Source organism: Halichoerus grypus, chromosome 6 (assembly GCF_964656455.1).
Source record: "Halichoerus grypus chromosome 6, mHalGry1.hap1.1, whole genome shotgun sequence".
Lineage (NCBI taxonomy): Eukaryota > Metazoa > Chordata > Mammalia > Carnivora > Phocidae > Halichoerus > Halichoerus grypus.
Window position 1 is genome coordinate 65,620,501 of NC_135717.1, and position 24,904 is coordinate 65,645,404.

Here is a 24,904-nt window from a genome sequence, read left to right on the forward strand (position 1 = left end):
AAGAGGCAGAGGGAGACGGAGAAGCAGACTCCCGCTGAGCAGGGAGCCTTCTAAGGGCCCTTTAAAAAAAATGTTAATGCTAATAGGAAGAATTTAAAATGTCAAGTTTTAAAACCTGTAACAGGAAGAGTTTTATATATCATAAAGTACACAAAACATCTACTTTGCTGAAGGCCAACCTAAGGTTTGGTTGGTTTGAGACCTGAGAAACTTTCCAGGAGGAATCATAATCATTTTGTGGAGAAGAATGGGGGGGGGGGGGTAGTGCACACAGGCCAAATGCTGGCTCACTACTGACAAATAAACCTATTTAGCATGGAGTCATGCAGATTGGGGTTTGCATATTCTCAATACCCAGCTAGCACTGAAAGGATATCATTTTCTCCAACATAATTCCCATTTCAAGAAAAGTAAAAAATAAATAAAAAGAAACCCTACCAGGTTATGGCAAATATCCGTCAAAAAGAACAAATTGTTTGCTTAACAATTCAGGCTGAAACCTAGTTATTGTAAGCGTTAGCACAGCTCCTCCTACCATCTCCCACTTAAGCAACTTCGAACAGGCCAATGAGCTTCCAGCAAAATCTAGGGGAAGTCTCACTCCCCCTGCTCTCTCTCTCTCTCTGTGTCAAATAAATAAAATCTTAAAAAAAAAAAAAAAAACTTGTATTTTAAAAAACACGCTTAATGGAAAACGTGTAAGAACCCAGTTTTCAAAAGAGCAACCACTTTTTTTAAAAGATTTTATTTATTTATTTGAGAGAGAGAGAGAGCACAAGCAGGGGAGAGGGAGAAGCAGGCTCCCGCGGAGAAGGGAGCCCAACGTGGGGCTCGATTCCAGGACCCTGGGATCATGACCCGAACTGAAGGCAGCAGCTTAACCTGAGCCACTCAGACGCCCCAAGAGGAACTACATTTAAACACAAAATTAGTTACACATTTAAGTATTACTGACAGAATATATTTCATACTTAGTCCAAGATACTAGCTTCCTATTAACTCCAGGTTAACTAATTATATTCTCATATGATCTTCTTTCTTCTTAAAAGAATTACATTGAGGGGGTGGGGGGGGGATGGGTTAAAAAGGTGATGGGGATTAAGATATACACTTGTTTTTCTAGGGGTTTTTTTTGAAGATTTTATTTATTTTAGAGAGAGAGCACGTATGAGGGGAAAGAGGGGCAGAGGGGGAAGGAAAGGGAAAGGGAGAGAATTTCAGGCCAACTCAGCACTGAGCATGGAACCCAACACAGGGCTCAATCCCACCACCCTGAGATCACAACCTGAGCCAAAACCAAAAGTAGGATGCTCAATTGACTAAGCCACCCAGGTGCCCCACGAAGTGCACTTGTGATGAGCACTGGGTGTTGTACGGAAGTGCTGAATCACTATATTGTGTGCCTGAAACTAATATTACACTTTATGTTAATTAACCGGAATTTAAATAAAAACTTTAAAAAGAATTCAATTGAAAGAGGGCGCCTGGGTGGCTCAGATGATTAAGCATCTGCCTTCGGCTCAAGTCATGATCACAGAGTCCTGGGATCGAGTCCCACATCGGGCTCCCTGCTCAGCAGAGAGCCTGCTTCTCCCTCTGCCTCTCTCTCTCTCTGTCTCTTATGAATAAATAAAATCTTCAAAAAAAAAAAAAGAATTCAATTGAAAGAGTCATCATGATCAAGAGTGTATATTGGGCAAGCACTTTCACATACTGCTGTAGGGTCCAATTAGACAACATGTATAACAGTTCTTTAAAATGCATATATTCTTCACTTCTAGGAATTTACCAAAAAAATAAAAGGTCAAGTGCAACAAACCAACGAACAAAACCAAACAAACAGAAAAAAAAACCACTGTATGTTTAAGGATGTCCAACCACCTTTGTTTATAATCACAAGAAAAAAAAAAATAATCTAAATGACCAATGACAGGTGATAAAAAAAATTCATATACTAGAATGCCATGTAGTCAATAAAAGTGATAGATATTTACCAACAAGTAAAGTGTATTAAGTCAGGATTCACACTGGGAAGCACAGCCACTAAGACTAACAGAATAAGAAATTATAGAATTTTACCTTACACAATTATAGAAATAGCTGGGAAAGTTGAGACAGTCCACAAGGGAAGTGGGAGGATCAGAAAGTCATCAGTCAATTTGAGAAACCAAACACACCCAACTGGAGAAATGGGACTGCAAAGGAAATGCTCCTGGGGAGATCTGGGAAGCTATGCTTCTGCAGGTCTCGTATCAAGTGAGGGGCCTGATGCCACTGTTGACCAAACTGTCAGCAACCAGGAAAAAGAGCTACATGCAGAGCAAAGGAGATCAAGGTCAAGCTGGAACCCACCAACACCTCTGTGCCTCTTACTACATCTGACCACAAAAACCTTTAGAGGTTAATGAATGTTGTTTACACAAATTCTCTTTTAGCCAATTTTAACCCACAACCATACAGGGAAGGAACCCTACTACAGAACTATGAGATACATAGTTTCAACTTAAGTAAACTGAAATAGTACAAACCACCACAGTACCCTCTGTCAATATGGCATATGTACAAACCTCTTTCATCATATTTAACTCCTGAATAAAGACAATAGCAAAAACATGCTTTAGTCTAACATGATACACTCAACCTCATACAACCAAAATGATTCTATCTCCCCAAAAGAGAATACAAAGTCTACTTTCTCTTTGAGTAATATTCATTCCTTTTCTAGGGGGCTGAGTTGTACTTCCCCTTTGATATCCTGTAACTTAAATACTGAAATATTAGGCTAACCCACTATTAACACATCTAAAGTTAAATATAAGAGAACTGGGGAGAGAGGAGAAAAATAATTGGTTAATATATATACAAATGTTAAGGTACAGAACAAATATAAATACTAGAGTTTTCATTCTGTTACTGGTCATGAGGTCATAGCTGGTATTTATAATGTTTTTCCACTATCTATCACATATTCCATTTGCCCTCAGCAATCATCTCATCTGGTTACTTTTCCTTGCCTGGTATGCTGACTCAAACCACTGCCATTAGCAGCCTTGCCTGTATTCGATTCTTTGAGTAATTCCATTGACTTTTATCATAGGGCATGGAAGTACTAAGAGGCACTCCAGATGATCTCCTGCATTCCATACATATTCTTCTTTACCACTGTGTAGCAACAACCCAATCTCCACTTTGGAATCAGACTCAATCACCCTAACCAATATGGTAATCTTTTGCTTTGCCTATGTGGCAAAGTGGCCAGAAGCTCAACTTCCAGTTCAAAAGAACCAATGCTGCATTCCCCAGCATTCCTCTCTAAATCAGCATATCCCAGAGCTGTGAGAAAAGAAGCAAAAATTTTGCTAGTAGACCATTAGGGGTAATAGTGAGAAGAATTCACTCCTTGTCAACCTCTTAATTCCCTAACCTATGAATGCTGGCTACAGAAGAAAGACCACCACACACTGGTGGCTGATTCAGAGACTGGACCACATCTTAGAGAACATTACCCTAGCACCACACAGGAACTGCCACCAGCTGCTTAAGAGTAGTGGGGAACATGGTAAAATCAGAAATTCCATGAATATGAGCCCAATGCCACCTTTTACTTGCTGTAAAATGAGCTGCCTGGCCAAAAGCAATGTGATATGGGGGCGCCTGGGTGGCTCAGTTGGTTAAGCATCTGACTCTTGTTTTCGGTACACTGGGCTCCCCACTCAGTGAGGAGTCCGCTTCAGATTCTTTCTCCCTCTCCCTCCCCTTCTGCCTTTCACTGCTCACGCGCGCACGCGCGCAATTTCTAATAAATAAATAAATAAAAATCTTAAAAAAAAAAAAAAGGGCAACATGATATGAAATACCAGAGGAATGATGCTATCTCAGGGATTCAGTTTCAGCACTCTGTTATTAGCAAGGTGGTCATTCAGCAGTAGTGGCAGCCAGGCTGGTCTTGGTGAATGGAAGTCCATATTGCTTAGCATATGCACACACAACCTCCATGCCTGCACCCTGGCATCTTTTTCATGAGCCCATTGAGCAATGATAGAGGTGGATGAGGAAATAGGCTAGAATTCAGAGGTTATACCTCGTGCACTTGATTATTAAGATCCTTCTCTGCTGTGGTTGCTCTTTGATGGGCATTCACAATGAACACAAACATTAGCTGATGTCCATTCATAAGCATATCTATATATCTATTCCCCATACTTCCAATTATGTTCTTTCCAGGTCCGTAATGAATAAGCCCAAGAATTGCTACTGCCGTGAGTCAGAATGGATCTACATCTCTAACCATCTCTTTCCAGGCAAAATAAATAAGTAGGTACACTGCTCAAAGTTCTACTCATCAGAATTTCCCTTCACTACTGCCCTTCCGGGTCACCCCTGATTGTGGCTACAGTGCTATAAATATCCATATTCAGGTGGTACCAGCATATGATCCAAAATCATCTGTAAACTCGGTCTAAGTTTTCTTCCTCAGTCAACTAAAACTCCTTATGAGACCAAAGATATCGGTTGAAAGTGAAGAAGCAAAGATGCTGGGGTATGAACCACAAGAAAAGATGTATATTCAGTAAAAAAGCAGGTTACAAAATGACTATGTACCTGCTTTTTTTTTTTTAAGATTCTATTTATTTATTTGAGAGAGAGAGAGAGAGAGAGAGAGTGTGTGTGTGTGAGAGAGAGAGAGAGAGAGAGCAGGGGGAGGGGCAAAGGGAAAGGGAAAGAGAGAATCTCAAGCAGACCCACACTGAGTGCGGAGCCCAATGCAGTTGGACACTTAACCAACTGAGCCACATAGCCACCCCGAAAACCGGGTGGTTTTTTTTGTTTTGTTTTGTTTTGTTTTAAAGAAATCTGTATAGAGATCCCTGGGTGGCTCAGTCAGTTGAGCAGCCAACTCTTGGTTCTGGCGCAGGTCATGATCTCAGGGTCATGAGATCCAGCCCCTAGACAGGCTCTGCACTCAGCATGGAGTTTGCATAAGATTCTCTCCCTCTCCCTCTGCCCCTCAGCCCACTCGTACCACACACACACTCTCTCTAAAATAAAATAAGTAAATGAAATCTTTAAAATATGTATGTTTTATATATATAATACATATTTGTACAAATATAAAATATAAAAATAAAATATACATATATTATACATATATTAGTGAATATCCCTGGATGATCAGATATGGGTGACTTCTAATATTCTTTATATTTTTTTCTGTATCCAATTTTTTCAATGATCATCTCTTCAATAATCAGAAAGAAATTATTTTTACTAAGAAAATTCTCTTTATATAATCTTAATGGGAAAAAAAACACAATACATACCTGTGTATATAGTGTGACCTAATTTTGTTTACTAATTAAATACCTATGCAAACTAACTCACCAGATATTGAGAGGAGATACATCAGCATTATTTCCAATTACAGCAGGATTATATAAATGATTTGTGTTTTCATCGTCATTCTTCTGTGGAGTTTCCAAATGTTCTATAATCACATGTAACATTTTTACTGCAACCAGCTTACAGACACCAGGAAACTAAAAATAAGCCTAATAATTCCTCACTACCACCCCATCAAACAGAAAAGGGAAAACAGAAAAAACTTGAATCCTTGATAATACAAAGCTAAAGAATTAACCAATCCTGAGGACGCCTGGGTGGCTCAGTCGGTTAAGTGACTACCTTCGGCTCAGGTCATGATCCTGGAGTCCTGGGATCGAGTCCCACATCGGGCTCCCGGCTCAGCGGGGGGCCTGCTTCTCCCTCTGACCCTCTCCCCTCTCATGCTGTTTCTCACTCTCTCTCTCTCTCAAATAAATAAAATCTTAAAAAAAAAAAAAAAAAAAAGAATTAACCAACCCTAGGATAACCCTACTTTGGAATTTCTTGTGATATAAAATAATATATGGGGGCGCCTGGGTGGCTCAGTCGTTAGGCGTCTGCATTCGGTTCAGGTCATGATCCCAGGGTCCTGGGATCGAGCCCCACATCGGGCTCCCTGCTCCGCGGGAAGCCTGCTTCTCCCTCTCCCGCTCCCCCTGCTTGTGTTCCCTCTCTCGCTGTCTCTCTGTCAAATAAATTTAAAAAAAAAAATCTTAAAAATAAATAAATAAAATATGTTCCTTATTGTTTAAGCCTGAGTTCTTTTTTTTTTTTAAGATTTTATTTATTTATCTGACAGAGAGAGAGACAGCGAAAGAGGGAACACAAGCAGGGGGAGAAGGAGAGGAGAAGCAGGCTTCCTGCGGAGCAGGGAGCCCGATGCAGGGCTCTATCCCAAGACCCTGGGATCATGACCCAAGCCAAAGGCAGATGCTTAACAACTAAGCCACCCAGGCGCCCCACCTGAGTTCTTTTTTATTAACTACAGCCAAATGCATCCTGAATAATTTTTTTTTAAAGATTTTATTTATTTGACAGAGAGAGGCACAGCTAAAGAGGGAACACAAGCAGGGGGAGTGGGAGAGGGAGAAGCAGGCTTCCCGCCGAGCAGGGAGCCCGATGAGGGGCTTGATCCCAGGATCCTGGGATCATGACCTGAGCCGAAGGCAGACGCTTAACTACTGAGACACCCAGGCGCCCAACATCCTTAATAATTTTTATACGGGAAGGGGCAGAGTACATTCCAAAAAAAGCGTTTTGGTTAAACTTGAAAGTAACACACTAATTCTCCTTATCATACAGACAAAAAAATCTATTAGGGTAACTCCCAAATTACCAAGGCCATTTTCTAAACTAGTTCACTAATTTATAGCTGGTTGTGTTTACTCATTAAAAGGTTATCTGAGGGGCACCTCAGTGGTGTAGTAGGCTGAGCAGCTGACTCTTGGTTTTGCCTCAAGTCATGATCTCAGGGTCATAAGATAGACCACCACAGCGCGGAGTCTGCTTAAGATTCTCACTGCCTCTCCTCTGGCCCTCCTCTTCTCCTTCTCTCTCTCTCTCAGCAGTAGTGGCAGCCAGGCTGGTCTTGGTGAATGGAAGTCCATATTGCTTAGCATATGCACACACAACCTCCATGCCTGCACCCTGGCATCTTTTTCATGAGCCCATTGAGCAATGATAGAGGTGGATGAGGAAATAGGCTAGAATTCAGAGGTTATATCTCGTCTGAGGTATATTTTTTTTTAAAACGTTATCTGGGGGCGCCTAGGTGACTCAGTCGGTTAAGCATCTGCCTTCAGCACAGGTCATGATCCCAGGGTCCTGGGATCAAGACCCACATCGGGCTCCCTGCTCAGTGGAGAGCCTGCTTCTCCCTCTCCCTCTGCAGCTCCCCCTGCTTGAGTGTGCATGCGCTCTCCCTGTCAAATAAATAAAATCTTTTAAAAAAATATCTGAGAAATCAGTCTAGTTTGCCCTTCCCACAAGGCAATTATATTTTAATCTGTTTTAGTCTGCTCAGGCTGCCAGAACAAAATGTTGAATGGCTTCAACAATAGAAACTTACTTTCTAACATATTTAGAGGATGAAAAATCCAAGATCAGCATTCTGTTTCTGGTGAGAGCTCTCTTCCTGGCTTGCAGAGGTCCACCTTTTCAATATGTTCTCACATGATGGAGAGAGATTGATTTCTGGTGCCATTTCCTCTTCTATAAGGATTCCAGTTCTATCAGAGCCACACCCTATACCTCATTTAACCTTAATCACCTACAAAGACCCTTTCTCCAATACAGTAACAAGGGGGGGCTGGGGTTTCATCATATAAATTTGGGGCAGGGGAACATAATCCAATGCCTCAAACATTAGGAAATATAGCCATCTTACTAATACTCAAAATATACTTTTTTTTTTTTTTTAAAGATTTTATTTATTTGGCAGAGAGAGAGATAGTGAGAGCAGGAACACAAGCAGGGGGAGTGGGAGAGGGAGAAGCAGGCTTCCCACTGAGCAGGGAGCCCGATGCGGGGCTCGATCCCAGGACCCTGGGATCATGACCTGAGCCGAAGGCAGACGCTTAACGACTGAGCCACCCAGGCGCCCCCCAAAATATACTCTTGATAGTAATACTTTTAACAGCTATACATTTAGTTTCCAAAGCATTTTCACACAGTAAACTAAGGAGACATCCCGATTTCACAGATAAGGGCTCAGAGATACTAATTTGTCCAAGTATCCTCTAACTAGTAAATAGAGGAGCTAGGACTAGAACCCGGGTCTGCATCTTCATCCAAAGGTCTTTACACAGCTCTTACTCTTGTCATATGGACTTAAGGGACTGAAATTTTATTTCACCTAACATTTTTAACAACAGAAGCAGCTTGGGGATCAGAAAGGAGAAGGGCAAAGAGCAAAAAGTTCAAAGCAAAATGTAATGAACAAGGACATTAGCCTGGAGGTGAGCAAGCCTCAGTAGTCAGCAAGCACAAGGGGGAAATACACCACAAGACTAGAGAAATCCTATGGGCCCTTGAGGAATTTGGACTTCATCCTGAGGCTACAAGGGAGCCACAGAAGGATTTTCAGGAAGAAAAAGCACGAACTAGTTTTTGGCTTTAGAAAGAACACTTCAGGTGCAGTTTTATAAAGTGGACTGGGAAAACACAGAGAAGACAAGAATGGAGAGAGGAATTCTGTTGTAATATGTACTCTGTACCACACACAAGAAAGGCATCTATCTTTATGTTAAATATCCCATTTAGAATAACTTACAATGAGGAAAAAGAAATTTGGTGAAGTTAAGTAATTTGCCCAAAGTACCACTGCTAGGGAAACAGAACCACTATGTCTCTCCAAAGACCATGGTCTTCCACTATACCACACTGACTCCCAGTCTATAATTCTAAGACAGAACAAAATACAATTCCAATGTGTCAGAGTGAAACTACTAAAGTTGTTCCTCTAAGATTAACCACCCCAAGTCATCATTAACTAATTTGTATACCAAATGAATTCTAATTAACTGGAAGGGAAGAGAATAGAGAAAGCTGACTTTCTCAGGGCAGCTGAGAATGTTTTTGATCTACAAAACAATTAATGCTCTGAATAGAGGTTCTATAAATGAGAGAAACAAAAATTAAACATTTAACACTTTTCTAAGTTATTCCTCACTAAAGTAACAAATTCACATCTTCAATTTATCCTCAAATAAATGTGACTCCATTAGGAAATTACTTAAGGACCATAATGCATCATTTTGTAAACTATTAGGTAAGGTGGTAGTTAATACTGTCACAATCAGTTACCACCCTTAATTAACTGACTTGAGAACAACAAAGTACTTCTGCTTTTAAAGAAAAAAAAAAAGGTTCTATAAATACCAACAAAAGTACCTTGTCCTACCATTGACTGCGTATTTCCTCACTTACACCAGCTTACAACAGTCTCACAAATCAGTCTTGGACGTCTCCATCCTAGTGATTCATTAACCACATTTTTCAAACCAAAAATCAGGACCAGTATGACACTATCTGACAAATTATATTTACCCTAATCTCAGGAAACAAACTGAGGGTTGCTGGAGTGGTCGGGGGTGGGAGGGATGGCACGGCTGGGTGATAGACATTGGGGAGGGTATGTGCTATGGCGAGCGCTGTGAACTGTGCAAGACTGTTGAATCTCAGATCTGTACCTCTGAAACAAATAATGCAATATATGTTAAGAAAGAAAAAAAAAAAGAAGAAGAATGTAGCAGGAGGGGAAGAATGAAGGGGGGGAAATCGGAGGGGGAGAAGAACCATGAGAGACGATGGACTCTGAAAAACAAACTGAGGGTTCTAGAGGGGAGGAGGGTGGGAGGATGGGTTAGCCTGGTGATGGGTATTAAAGAGGGCACGTTCTGCATGGAGCACTGGGTGTTATATGCAAACAATGAATCATGGAACACTACATCAAAAACTAATGATGTAATGTATGGTGATTAACATAATAATAAAAAAATTCAAAAAAAAAGTAGGAGAATTATAAAAGTGTAAGACTCAATTAATAAACCTTTACTGAAATCAACTGAATTTTTAAGTTACAGCCATGCCAAAAAGAGATGTAGAATCATTTGTGTAGCTAGTCCAAAAAATCTGAGATATGAACAGAGAGATGTTCTGTTCACACACACATCAGTTATAAAATAGAAAGACACAAAAGAGGAAGAAATACTTTATTAATAAATTACCAGATACTGAATCCAAACCAAATAATTTAACCAGTTAGAAATCTAAATGCCAGGGGTGCCTGGGTGGTTCAGTCGGTTAAGCATCTGCCTTTGGCTCAGGTCATGATCCCAAGGTCCTGGGATAGAGCCCTGCATCGGGCTCCCTGTTCAGTGGGGAGCCTGCTTCTCCCTCTCCCTCTGCCCCTGCCCCTGCTCATGTTCTTTCTTTCAAATAAATAATCTTTTTTAAAATTTTTTTTAAAAAAGAAATCTAAATGCCAACTAAGGAGATACAATAGCATTAAAAAGAAAGCTACCAGGGCACCTGGGTGGCTCAGTCAGTTAAGTGTCTGACTTCAGCTCAGGTCATAATCTCAGGGTCCTGGGACAGAGTCCTATGTCAGGCTCCCTGCTCAGGAGGGAGTCTGCTTGTCTCTCTCCCTCTGCCTACCCCCCACCGTGCTCATGCTCTGTCTCTCTCTCAAATAAATAAACAAAATCTTTTTTAAAAAAATGAAAAAAGAAACTACCTAACAAAATATGTACATTATCTATATAAGGAAAACTATAAAACTCTTATGTAAGAAATCAAAGAACTAAATAAATGGAGAGATATTTCATGATCATGAAGAGGAAGACTCAATACTGTCAAGATGTCACTTATTCCCAACTTGATCTATTCAATGCAATCCCAATCAAAATCTTAGCAAGTTATTTTGTGAATACTGACAGATTCTAAAGTTTACATGGAAAGATGGTATCAGCAAGATAGCCAAAAAAGGGGTGCCTGGGTGGCTCAGATGGTCGGGCGTCTGCCTTCAACTCAGATCATGATCTCCAGGTCCTGGGATCGAGTCCCACATCGGGCTCCCAGCTCGGTGGAGAGCCTGCTTCTCCCTCTCCCTCTGCCTCTCCCCGCTGCTTGTGCTCTCTCTGTCTCTCTCTCTCAAGTGAATGGATAAAATCTTTAAAAAAAAAAAAAAAAAGATAGCCAAAAAAGATATCCCCCATCATAACCACCTTCAGCCACAAAAATCTGGCATCCATCTACAGACAAAAGTGCCTTTGTAAGAGTTATAAGATCCAGGGCGCCTGGGTGGCTCAGTTGGTTAAGCGACTGCCTTCGGCTCAGGTCATGATCCTGGAGTCCTGGGATCGAGTCCCGCATCGGGCTCCCTGCTCAGCAGGGAGTCTGCTTCTCCCTCTGACCCTCCTCCCTCTCATGCTCTCTGTCTCTCATTCTCTCTCTCACAAATAAATAAAATCTTAAAAATATATATATAAAAAAAAAAAAGAGTTATAAGATCCAGAGAAGAGACTGTGAAACCCAGTGCAGTCCAAGATTGAGGAGAGCTGTTCTAAGAAGAGAGGCCAGCACCCAGGCAGCTGACTTGACTACGGTCTTGACTACAGACTCAGAATCAGCTCCAGAGGACTGACTCAGCTCCAGCCCCAATTACCTTTGGTTCAGACACTAGTACCATATGGCAAGGAATCTAGGAGGACTCTCACCCACCCATGCATCAGGTAACAGACATACAGACATTGGTCCTGGATGTGGATGCTGAGGTGGCCCATGAACCAGCTTCAGCTCCTCACAGCCCCAGTCCAGGAGCCCCTGGAGAACACTAATTTAAACAATCACCCACAGATGAGAAAACCTTTGGGAAGTCCAGGAGTCCGGTGGAAAAGTTCCTGCACATTACTGGGGGAAAAAAAAAAAATCTGAGATAAGATGCTTTGGAAAGGATAAAAGGAATAGTTTGACTTTACCCACATTACCCCTCCTCCAAGAAAGCTCCAAAACAGCTCAGTGCCAAAAGAGCCCTTCTCTGCCAATGATTTCTCTTCTGAAGTAAACTGAGAGTGTGTGAGGGAGTGCCTGACTTCTCCGGATGTGTGACACACTGCCAAAGAAGCCCATTTCTTTCTTGCCCCACCCAAAATACTAAGTCATGAGCTGCATGACTAGGGGGCAGTGAGCAACTGGGAGACCAGGAGCCAGACTCAGAACAGAAGGCCCAACCATGAGCTGCTGGAAACACCTTGCCTGTAGATCCTCCCCAAACTGGCCTACAGGCACTACTAGTGCCCCACGTGCCTAACCCCCACACACCCCCACCTCATCACTGGCTCCCTGTCAACACACCCGACAGTGGTGAAAGTGAGCTTTTGCAAAAAATGCAAAAAGCACACACGGAAAGCCAGCCCAAATCTGCAAGCCTGGGAGGCATCATTAACTTGAGCATGTAAGCACCACCTATGGGAAAGCCAAAAGTAGGCCTTCAGCACCTAGCCTGGCACTTTGTAGAATCAAAAAAGAACATGGAAGCTTAAGAATACTGCCACAAAGAGAAGCAAGAAATTTGGAGCAGGCATAGCCATGGAAGATCTGTGAAGGCCTCAGAATCCCTAGCAGAGCTAATAGAAGATAGTTCTCTCCTGAAGTCAACCAGTAAAGACTGGAGGAGGTGACCAATACTTGAAATGTGAAGACAGCAACAAAAGAATTCAAGGAACATGAAAATTCAAGGAAAAATGATACCATCAAAGGCTCACAATAATTTTCCAGTAAACAACCCCAAAGACATGAAGTACCACAATTTACTTGATGAAGAATTCAAAATAGCTCTTTCAGGAAGCTCAATGAGCTACAAGAAAACAGATAAATTTTTAAAAATCAGCAAAAACAATACACAAAATGAGATATTTAACAAAGAGACCAAAATCATAACAAAGAAACTTTAAAGTGAAAGAATACAATGAAAGAGAAAATGCAATAGAGACCATCAACAGCAGCATGGATCAATAAGAAGTAAGCATCTGTAAAGTAGAAGACAGGAATATTGAAATTATCCAGTCACTGGAGAACAAAGAAAATGAAAACAAAGTGAAAAAAGCCTACGTGACTTTGGGATAGCATAAAAAGAAACAATTTGTGAACTACTGGAGTACTACAGAGAAAAGATGGCCTAATTAGGAGGGCGAGAAAACTTAAAGAAGTAATAGCAGAGACTTCCCAAATCAGGATAGAGATTTGGACATTCAAGTTCATGAAGATTACAGGTCCCCAAACAAATCAACTCAAGAAGATCTTCTCTAATCACATTATAATGGAACTGTCAAAAACCAAAGACAGAATCTTAAAAGCACCAGGAGAAAGGAAATTTGTCACCTAGAAAGGAATCCCCATAAGGCTATCAACAAAATTCTCATCAGACACCTTACCGGTCAGGACAGAGTGGGTTCATATATTCAAAGTGCTGAAAGAAAATACAGCCAACCAAGAATATTTTATCAAGCAAAAATTATCGTTCAGAAATGAAGGAGACATAAAGACTTTTCCAGACAAACAAAAGCTTAAGAAGGAGTTCAGTACCACTATACCTGTCTTACAAGAAATGCTGAAAGAATTTCTTCAAGCTAAAATAAAAAGATGCTAATTAGTAACATGAAATTAATAAAACATATTGGTAAAGGTAAGTATATTCTATCCAATAGCAGAATTCACATTCCTTTCATGCATACATAAATCATTCTCCACAGATCCTATGTTAGCTCACAAAACAAGACTTAGCAAATTTAAGAAGACTGAAATCATACCAAGAATCTTTTCTGACCACAGTGGTATGATATTAGACATCAATAACAGGAGAACTGGAAAACCACACAAATACATAAAAATTAAACATACACCTGAACAACCAATGGTCCAAAGAAGAAATCAAATGGGAAATTAAAAAATATCTTGAAACAAATGAAAATGTAAACACAACTTACTGAAACAAGATGCAGCAAAAGCAGTTCTAAGAGATAAGTTTATAGCAATAAAGTCTACATTAAGAAAAAGACCTCAGATAAACCTAACTTTACACCTCAAGGAACTAGGAAAAAGAACTAAGACCTGGTTTTTCAAAGAGAAAAACTAAATTGACAATACTTTAGCGACACTTAAAAAGAAAGAAAGAAAGATGGGGTGCCTGGGTGGCTCAGTCGGTTAAGCGTCTGCCTTCAGCTCAGGTCATGATCCCAGAGTCCTGGGATCAAGCCCTGCATCGGGCTCCCTGCTCCGTGGGGAGTCTGCTTCTCCATCTCCCTCTGCCTGCCGCTCCCCCTGCTTGTGTTCTCTCTCTCTGTCAAATAAATAAATAAAATCTTAAAAAAAAAGAAAGAGGAAAAGAAAAACTCAAAATCAGAAATGAAAGAAAATCTTATAACACAAACCAAACATAAAGAATCAAAAAAGGCTCCAATGGACAATTAATACACCAACAAATTGGATAAACTAGAAGAAATGAATAAATCGGTATAAACACACAACCTACCAAGACCGAATCAGAAGAAATAGAAAATCTGAACAGACTAATGACAAGTAAAGATATGGAATCAGTAATCAAAAATCTCCCAACAGGGGCGCCTGGGTAGCTCGGTCAGTTGAGCGACCAACTCTTGGTTTCGGCTCAGATCGTGGTCTCAGGGTAGTGGGATTGGCCCCACATTGGCCTCCATGCTCAGCGTGGAATCTGCTTGTCCCTCTCCCTCTGCCGCTCCCCCCACTCACGCGCATGCACTCTCTCTCAAATAAACAAAATATTTTTTTTAATTTCCCAACAAACAAAACCCATTACCAGATGGTTTCCCTGGTGAATTCTACCAAATACTTAAAGAATTAACACCAATCTTTTTCAGACTCTTCTAAAAACTGAAGAGAACACTCCCAAACTCATTTTATAAGGCCAAAATTACCCTGACATCAAAGCTAGATAAGGACACTATAAGAAAAATACAGGCCCATATCCCTGATGATATACATGTAAAAATTCTCAACAAGTATTAGTAAATTGAATTCAACAGCACATTAAAAAGATCATAAACATGACCAGAAGGGATCTATCCCTGAAATGCAAGGATGTTTCAACATATGCAAATCAGTATGTGTTATATACGTTAAGAGAAAAATAAAAATGAAAAATAAAAATTGTATAATCATCTCAATAGATGCCGAAAAAGTGTTTGACCAAATTCAACATCCTTTCAAAATTAAAACCCTCAACAAATTGGTTATAGAAACAATGCTCATCAACATAATGAAAGTCATATATGACAAGCACACTGCTAACATCATATTCTAGGGTAAAAGATTAAAAACTTTTATCAGCAACAAGGTAAGGGTGCCCACTTTCATTACCTCTATTCTACTGGAAGTTCTGGCCAGAGCAATTACACAATAAAAAGCATCCAAATCAGAAAGGAAGCAGTAACAGTCTGTTTGCAGATGCTATGACCTTCTCTATACAATATTCTAAAGACTCCATCAAAAAATACTAGAATAAGAGAACTCAGTAAATTTGCAGGATACAAAACTGGTGCACAGAAATCGACTGCATTTCAATACACTAACAATGAAATACATGAAAAAAAAATTTTTTAATTCTTTTTCATCAAGAGCATACAAAGCAATATATCACAAACAATAAAATACAACTTTTTGTACTGTAATTGTATTAATTTTATATAGTAACATCAAAAACAATAAAATACACAGAAAAAACTTAACCAAGGAGGTGAAAGATCTGTACTGTGAAAACTATAAGACTTTGATGAAAGTAACTGAACACACAAATAAATGGAAAAATATTCCATGTTGGGCGCCTGGGTGGCTCAGTTGGTTAAGCGACTGCCTTCGGCTCAGGTCATGATCCTGGAGTCCCTGGATCGAGTCCCGCATCGGGCTCCCTGCTCAGCAGGGAGCCTGCTTCTCCCTCTGACCCTCCCCCCTCTCATGTGCTCTCTCTCTCTCATTCTCTCTGTCTCAAATAAATAAAACCTTTAAAAAAAAAAAAAAAAAAAAAAAGAAAAATATTCCATGTTTATGGAGGGGAAGAATATTGTTAAATACCCATACTGCCCAAAGCCATCTATAAAGCCAATGCAATCCCCATCAAAATTCCAATGGCATTTTTCACTGAAAGAAAAAACAATCCTAAATTTTATACAGAACCACAATATATCCCAAATAGCCAAAGGAAGCCTAACGGAAAAAGAACAAAGGTGGAGGCATCACACTTCCTGATTTTAAACGGTATTACAAAGCTATATTAATCCAAAAAGTATGGCACTGGAATAAAAACAGACACATAGACCAGTGGAACAGAACTGAGAGCCCAGAAATAAACCCTCACATATATGGTCTGGTAACATTTGACAAGGGAGTCAAGAACACTCAGTGGAGAAAGAATAATCTCTTCAATAAATGGTGTTTGGAAAACTGGATATTCACATGCAAAAGAATGAAATTAAACCCCTATCTTATACCATTCACAAAAATTAACTCAAAAAGTTTGCAACAACGTGGATGGAATTAGAGCGTATCACACTAAGCGAAATAAGTCAATCAGAGAAAGACAAGTATATAATCTCACTGACATGTGGAATTTAAGAAACAAAACAGAGGATCATAGGGGAAGAGAGGAAAAAAATAAAACAAGATGAAAGCAGAGAAGGATAAACCATAAGAGACTCTTAAGCATAGGAAACAAACTAAGGGTTGCTGGAGGGGTGGGGGATGGAGGGATGAGGTAACTGGGTGATGGACATTAAGGAGGGCATGTGATGTAATGAGCACTGGGTATTATATAGGGCTGATGAATCACAGACCTGTACTTCTGAAACTAATAATACATTGTATGTTAATTAAAGAAATTACTCAAAAAGGCTTAAAGACTTAAACATAAGATCTGAAACCATAGAAGAAAACATAGGGAAAACACAGGGAAAAAGCTCCCTGACATTAATCCTCACAATGACTTTTTTGAATAGGACACGAAAAGCACCAGCCACAAAAGCAAAAATAAATTAAGTGGAATTACATCAAACTAAAAAGCTACAGCAAAGCAAAAAAACAACATCAACAACAAAAAAAACCACACACAAAAAAATCAACAGAATGATAAGGCAACCTACGAATAGGAGAAAGTATTTGCAAACCACCTATCAGGAAATGAGTTAATATCGAAAGTTGTGTGTGTGTGTGTGTGTGTATGGAATTCCTACAACTCAACAGCAAGCAAGCATGCAAGCAAATAAACAAATAAGGCAGAAAACCTGAAGAGTTTTCCAAAGAAGACATACAAATGGCCAACAAGTATATGAAAAGATGCTCAACATCACTAATCACCAGAACAAGGCAAATCAGGGGTGCCTGGCTGGCTCAGTGAGTAGAGCATGAGGCTCCCGATCTCAGGGTCATGAGTTCAAGCCCCACACTGGGTGTAGAGATTATTTTAAATAAATTAAAATTTTTTTAAAAAAGAAAAAAAAAGAAGGCAGGAAAATACCTTAAAAAAGTGCAAATCAAAACCATAATCACTTCACACCTATTAGAATGGCTATCAACAAAAAGATAAGACATGGGATGCCTGGGTGGCTCAGTCGGTTAAATGTCGGACTCTTGATCTCAGCTCAGTTCTTGATCTCAGGGTTGTGAGTTCAAGCCCCACGCTGGGCTCCACACTGGGCATTGAGCCTACTTCAAAAGAATAAAAACAAACGGTAAGACATAACAAGTGCTGGTGAGGATGTGGAGGAAAGGGAAACCTTCTGGCATGTGGCCAATTGGTCTGTGTAAACTGGTGCAGTTACTATGGAAAATAGTATGAAGGTTCCTAAAAATAAAAATAAAAATAGTACTACTATATGATCCAGAAATCCCACCTCTAGGTATATATCCAAATGAAATGAAATCAGTATCTTGGAGAGGTATCTGCACTCTCCACTTGGAGAGATATCCTAAAACTCCCAGAAGGTAACATAGAAGAATGTTCACATAACATTATTCATAACAGCCAAGATATGGAAACAAACTGAAGTGTCCCATCTACAGATGAATGGATAAAGATGTGGTATATACAAACACACACAAAGAACTATATTCAGCCATGAGAAATGGGAAACCCTGCCATTTGCGACAACAAAGCAGGGACCTTGAGGGCATGGGTATACCATAAAAAACTATACAGTACAAACTTATATGTGAATCAAAAAAAAGCCGAACTCATAGAAACAGTTTACAGTGGTTGCCAAGGGTGGGGGTGGGAGGAATGGGGAGATGTGGGTAAAGGGTACAAACTTCCAGTTATGAGATGAACAAGTTCTGGGGAAATCTAATGTACAGCATGGTAACAACAGTGTTAATAATACTGTATCATATATCTGAAAGGTTGCTGAGAGTGGATCTTAAAGGCTCTTACCACAAAACAAAGTGGTAATTATGTGAGATGATGGAGGTGTTAACTAACCCTATTATGGTAATCATTCTGTAATGTATAGGGGTACCAAATCAACACGTTGTACACCTTAAATTTACATAAGGTTGCATATCAATTATATCTCAGTGTACCTGGAAAAAAGCTAATAAATAAGTAAAATTTATATGGAGAGACAAAAGAGCTAGAATAGCCAACACACAATTTTGAGAACAAAGTTGGAGAACTGACCCTACCCAACTTCAAGACTCACCATAAAGCTACAGTAATCAAGTCAGTGTGATACTGGCAAAAGAACAGAAATATAGATCAAAAGAACAGAATAGAGAGTCCAGAAATAGGCCCACATAAATACACGCAATTGATCTTTGACAAGGGAGCAAAAGCAGTACAATGGAGCAAGAAAAATCTTTTCAACAAATGGTACTAGAACACATAGACATCCATGTGCAAAAAAAAAAGAAAAAATGAATCTAAACAAAGACCTTACATCCTTCACAACAATTAACTTAAAATTTACTACAGACCTACTTAAATGTAAAACCCAAAACTATGAAACTCCTAGAAGGTAACAAAAAAGAAAATCTAGGTGACCTTGGGTTTGGCAATGACTTTTTAGATATATTAAAGACATAATCCATCAAAGACTTAATAAATTGGACTTCATTAAAATTAAAAATTTCTAAAAAGAAATTTAATTAAAAATTTCTGCCCTGCAAAGACACCATCAAGCGAATGAAAAGACAAGACACAGAATGGGAGAAAATATTTGCAAAGCATACCTGATAAAGATTATTATCCAAAAAAATATAAAGAGCTCTTAAAACTCAACAATAAGAAAACAAACAATCCAATTAAAAATGGGCCAAAGAGGGCCGGCGTCCGCCGCACCCAAGAGTTGGGGATGTCCTACAAACCCATCACCCCCGCCCCTAACAGCACCCCCGGCTCCAGCACCCCTGGGCCCAGCACCCCAGTACCAACAGCCGGAAGTGTCCCATCGCCATCGGGCTTGGTGCCAGGAGCCACTGCCCCTTTCAGACCCCTGTTTAACGACTTTGGACCGCCCTCCATGGGCTATGTGCAGGCAATGAAGCCACCCGGAGCCCAGGGCTCCCAGACCACCTACACGGACCTGCTGTCAGTCATAGAGGAGATGGGCAAAGAGATCCAGCCTACCTATGCTGGCAGCAAGAGCACCATTAAGAGCCTGAAGAGAGGCATCATCCATGCTCAGGCCCTAGTCAGAGAATGCCTAGCAGAGACAGAGTGGAACGCCCGCCACGTAACAGGACGCAACTCCGCCACCGAGTCTGGACCTTTCCTGGCCACTGCAGAGCACCTGTTTCTCCCTGGCCTTCACCCCGAGTTGCACTTCCCAACCTGGGCTTCCTGTCCTGTGTCCCTTGGTGGGTGCCCTCCAGGAACCAGGGGGGCTCTCACTTCAGTCAACAGCACTGACTGGGACTCTTTCGAGAGTTAGTAGCGAGGTCGCTGTGAGTCCCACCCATGACCTGCCAACAGTGTTGATCCAACTGGAGCTTGCTCCTTTCTGTGACCCCCACACTCAGCACTTACCCAGGACTTTTCACCACTTTTCCCAGACTCCTCCCCTAGCAGGGCCTCCGAAGGCCTGTCACCTCCCTGCCTTGTCTCCTGGGCCATAGTGACTCTTTTTTCAGTGTCTTTTGCTAAATATGCCCTTTTTGTATAAATAAAAGATAATTAGGAGTTGTTCTCTCAAAAAAAAAAAAAAAGGGCCAAAGACCTTACAGACACCTCATCAAACAAGATACACAGAAAATAAGCATATGAAAATATGCTCCACATCATATGTCATCAGGGAATGCAATTTAAAACAAGTTATCATAGGGGCGCCTGGGTGGCTCTGTCAGTTAAGCGTCTGCCTTCGGCTTAGGTCATGATCCCAGGGTCTTGGGATTGAGCTCCACATCGGGCTCCCTGCTCAGAGCCTGCTCCTCCCTCTCCCTCTGCCTCTCCCCCAACTCATGCTCTCTCACACACTTTCTCGCTCTCAAATAAAATCCTTAAAAAAATAATAAATAATAAAATAAATAAAACAAGTTATCACATATACCTATTAAAATGGCCAAAATCCAGAACAATGACAACACCAAATGCTGATAAGGATATGGAGCAAGCAGAACTTTCATTCCTCCATGATGAGAATGCAAAATGGTACAGCCACTTTGGGTTTCCAAACTATGTATAAATAAAAACTTGCATAAAAATGTTTATAGCAACTTTTACTCATAATTGCCAAAACCTGGAAGCAACCAAGATGTCCTTCAGTAGGCTGAACAGATAAATTGTAGTACACACAAACAATGGAATATTATTCAGAGCTTAAAACAAATGAACTATCAAGATAGGAAAGGACATGGAGAAACCGTAAATGAGTATTACTACGTGAAAAAAGCCAATCTGAAAAGGGCACATAATGTATGATTCCAACTACTATATGATATTCTTGAAAAAGCAGACTAATGGAGACAGTAAAAAGATCACTGATTGCCTGGGATTAGAAGGGAGGAATGAATAGGTGAAGCACAGAGGATTTTTAGGGCAGCGGAACTACTGTGTATGAAACTATAATGGTGTATAGCTGTCATTACACATGTCAAAACCCAGAGAAAGTACAATGACAAAAGTTAACCCTAAACTATGGAAACTAGTAAACTATAGACTCTGGGTGATAATGATGAGTCAATGTAGGTTCATCAACTATAACAAATAAACTATCCCAGTGGGGGATGCTGATACTGTGGGGGATGTTGATACTAGTCTGGGAAAAGTGGTGAAAAGTCCTGGGTAAGTGCTGAGTGTGGGGGTCACAGAAAGGAGCACAGAAAGGAGTTGATACTGAGGTCATGCATGTGTAGGGATAGAGAGTATATGGGAAATCTCCATACCTTCCACTCGGTTTTGCTGTGAAATTAAAACTACTCTTAAAAGTCTACTTAAAAAAGGGGGCGCCTGGATGGCTCAGTTGTTAAGCATCTGCCTTCGGTCAGGTCATGATCCCAGAGTTCTGGGATCGAGTCCTGGGATCAAGCCCTGCACTGGGCTGCCTGCTCAGCGGGGAGTCTGCTTCTCCCTCTACCCCTCCCCCACTTGTGTTCCCTCTCTTGCACGCGCTCTCTCTGTCAAATAAATAAATAAAATCTTTTTTAAAAAATTTAAAAATTTAAAAAATTAAAAAGCGATGCCTGGGTGGCTCAATTAAGCATCTGCCTTCGGCTCGGGTCATGATCCCAGGGTCCTGGGATCAAGCTCCGCATCACATCAAGCTCCCTGCCCAGAAGGGAGCTTCCTTCTCCGTCTCCCTCTGCAGCTCCCCATGCTTGTGTTCTCTCTCTCTCTCGCTCACTCTCAAATAAGTAAAATCTTTTAAAAAAACAAAAAACAAAACAAATCTTTAAAAAAAAAAACAAAATAGGGGCGCCTGGGTGGCTCAGTCAGTCAAGCGGCTGCCTTCGGCCCGGGTCATGATTCCAGGGTCCTGGGATCGAGCCCCATTGTCGGGCTCCCTGCTCAGCGGGGAGTCTGCTTCTCCCTCTGCCTCTGCCTCTCCCCCTGCTTGTGCTCTCTGTCAAATAAAGAAATAAAATCTTTAAAAAAATAAATAAATAAAATAAAAGTCTATTTAAGAAAAAGGAAGAAATCCATTAACCTCAATATGTTAGCTCAAACACAGTTTTGGTCCAACAACAGTATAGCACAGTCACTAAGGTTCAGGCTGTAGAACAGGGCTCTACAAACTATGATCCTCGGGCTAAACACTTGCTCCTGTTTTTGAAAACAAAGTTTTATTAGAACACAGTCATACCTATTAATTTACATAACATCTGTGGCTTTCGTACTCCAAAGGGAGAGTTGAGTAGTTATGACAGATCATATGGCCTACAAAGCCTAAAATAATTACTATCCCCAGCCCTTTGCTGAAAACATCCTGCTCTAGAACAAGTGATTCTCAACCCTGAGAGGATATCAACACCTCCTGGTGAGCTTTTTAAAAAAAATCCAGAGGCCTGGACTTGATCTAATCCTCATTTCCCCTTAAAAAAAAGATTATAATTTCATTGGTCTGGGGTTAAGGCCATTAGCTATTACTACATCAGTATAAAAAATGTGTACAAAACAGCAAAATATACAAGATAAAAGTCAGGGTAACCATTAACATAAAGATAAAGCCAGGACATTACTACACAGACCACAGAGACCACACAGTCCTAGTCAATAAATTGGAGCCATAAGTTTGGCTCTGATCTCTATGAAACCACAAGATAAAGAGACAAGATCATTATATGATTTATAGTATTCATGAAGTCAAAACATCTTGGTGGAAGCAAATTTTCTAGGACTTCTGTCTGATTGTAAAAGGAATGTTTTATTGCAATTCTTCTCAGTGATATAAATATATTATTTACTCTTTCTCTCACCTTAAACCATCTCACCTCTTCACTCAAAACCAAAGTAAAACAAAAACCCAGACAGTAGAAGGATTTTCATATAGATAGTACCATGCTGCCTTTCTTCCTTTCTTCGTGTGTGTGTGTGTGTGTGTGTGTGTGTGTGTGTGTGTGTTTTGGGTGGGCAGAAGTGAGGAATAAGGATGAGTGGAAGAAATGCACAAGTGAATTGGAAGTAAGTGGCTTTACATTCCACAAGATACTAATAAACACTAATAATAAATCCACTAATGCAAGCAGTCCTGAGTCATGACACTTAGTTCATACAAAAATGATTTATTTAGGCCTATAAATCAATTCTCTTGCATTTACCCACTTATTCATTGGTATCTGTTGATTATGCCAAATGTGTCTAGACAAAGCAACAGAATACCTGTCAGGACACAGCAAAAGCACAATTTCACCTTATCAGTGTTAAATTTAAAACATGGTTTCTCAGGGCGCCTGGGTGACTCAGTCGTTAAGCGTCGGCCTTCGGCTAAGGTCATGATCCCGGGGCCCTGGGATCGAGCCCTATACCTGGCTCCCCACTCCCCTCTGCCTGATGCCCCCCCTACTTGTGGTCACTCTGTCAAATAAATTAAAAAATCTTAAAAAAAAAAAGTGTTAAAAAAAATGGTTTCTCTGTTTTCAAATGTGGGAAACACTGAACTGGTGGTTATCTACAGTTTAATGGCAGCAGTCTGCCTGGTTTTGGGGGTTTTTTTCGTGTGTTTGTGGGTGTGTCTGCCCATTTTTTGACTGAGCTCTCATCTCCTCCACTACTCTCCCTTACATCTGACACTAGCAAAAGCAAACTACTTGTAGCTCTCTCAAATATGAACTGGTACACATGCTGTTCCTACTACCTACCTCCCTTTGCCTCCCAACCTCCCTTGCCCCTTAACTCCTTAAATTCATGACTCAGCTAAACTCAGTCTTTATGAGAAATCTTCCCTGAAATCCCTAAACACTGAACTGTTCCTTAGAAGTCTCTCTAAAAGTTTCTTTTTAAAAAGAACAATTCTCAATCCACATATAAGTCACACATGTTTTAGAAGTACTTATAAAAAGATTCTATGTGCCTAAAAATGTCAACATCTATAATACAAAACATTATGACAGAATATCAAAATTAACATTAGAAGGAAAAACTTGCACCTCAACCTCATGTCCTCATACTATATAGCCAGAGACCTTGGAGTCCCTTTCCTCTCTTTCCTCCCTCTCCCAGATTCTGCCCACACAGCCAGCTAACAGTCAAGCCTTATTCCTATTTTCCAACCCACTGCTCTGCCAATCAATTCAACTGTGGAGGAGTAAAACCTGGGAAGTGTCAGAACCAACTATGTACTAATGGTTGAAAAGAGAGGGTCTATAGATTCACTTCTGTGACTGCAAATTACCTTCTGTAGACATATTAGCTTTATGCTGGAGAATGGCTATAGGTAAAATAAGTCATCTGAGTTCTCCCTTGCCCTATCTACCCATATCCCCTTCACCAAGGTTTCCTGATACTTGCATTTATTCCTTCCTTTTCAATCATAACTGTAGCTATCTAAATTCAAGAAATATTCTTTGCATCTGGACAAATACAAGTCCTCTAAGTAGTCATTGGGCATCCAGTCTGTCTCTTCACTAATCCATCCTGTACCAATGCTAGATTAATCTTCCCAAACCACCTCAACCTTTGAGTAAAAAGTGGAAGGACACAAAACAAACTTGACAACAGTTTGGGGAAGGCAATGAGTAGGAACGTGGAGAGCAGAAGAAGAAAGGGGAATTTTAGGTTTTGCCTTTAATGCAAAAGTATTATTTGAATCTTTTAGAGGAATGTATTAAATAGCTAGATGCTCTTAAAAAAAAAAAAAATACTGCTTGATACTTTTTCTTTCCACAAGCAAAATTCTGAGTGATAAAACTAAAATTGAAAACCTTTCAAAAATAACAATTATTTTCTTCCATACAGAATATTTCCTCATTTAAATATCAGTACTAAAGATCATTTTTCTCCTCCCTAAATTTAAGGCTTTATAATCTATTAGTCAATCATTTTTACATAACGATATCACATATAATA

The 24,904-nt window shown here is 40.2% G+C and overlaps 1 protein-coding gene and 1 pseudogene across 10 annotated transcripts in view; one reads left to right on the forward strand and one right to left on the reverse strand.

Annotated features, from left to right (window-relative positions):
* The window catches only part of ABI1 (abl interactor 1), a 133,490-nt gene that overhangs the window by 86,474 nt on the left and 22,112 nt on the right, over positions 1-24,904 (reverse strand). The gene's annotated exons all lie outside the window — the stretch shown is intronic.
* LOC118535752 (cyclin-dependent kinase 2-associated protein 2 pseudogene) lies at positions 19,237-20,089 on the forward strand (annotated as a pseudogene).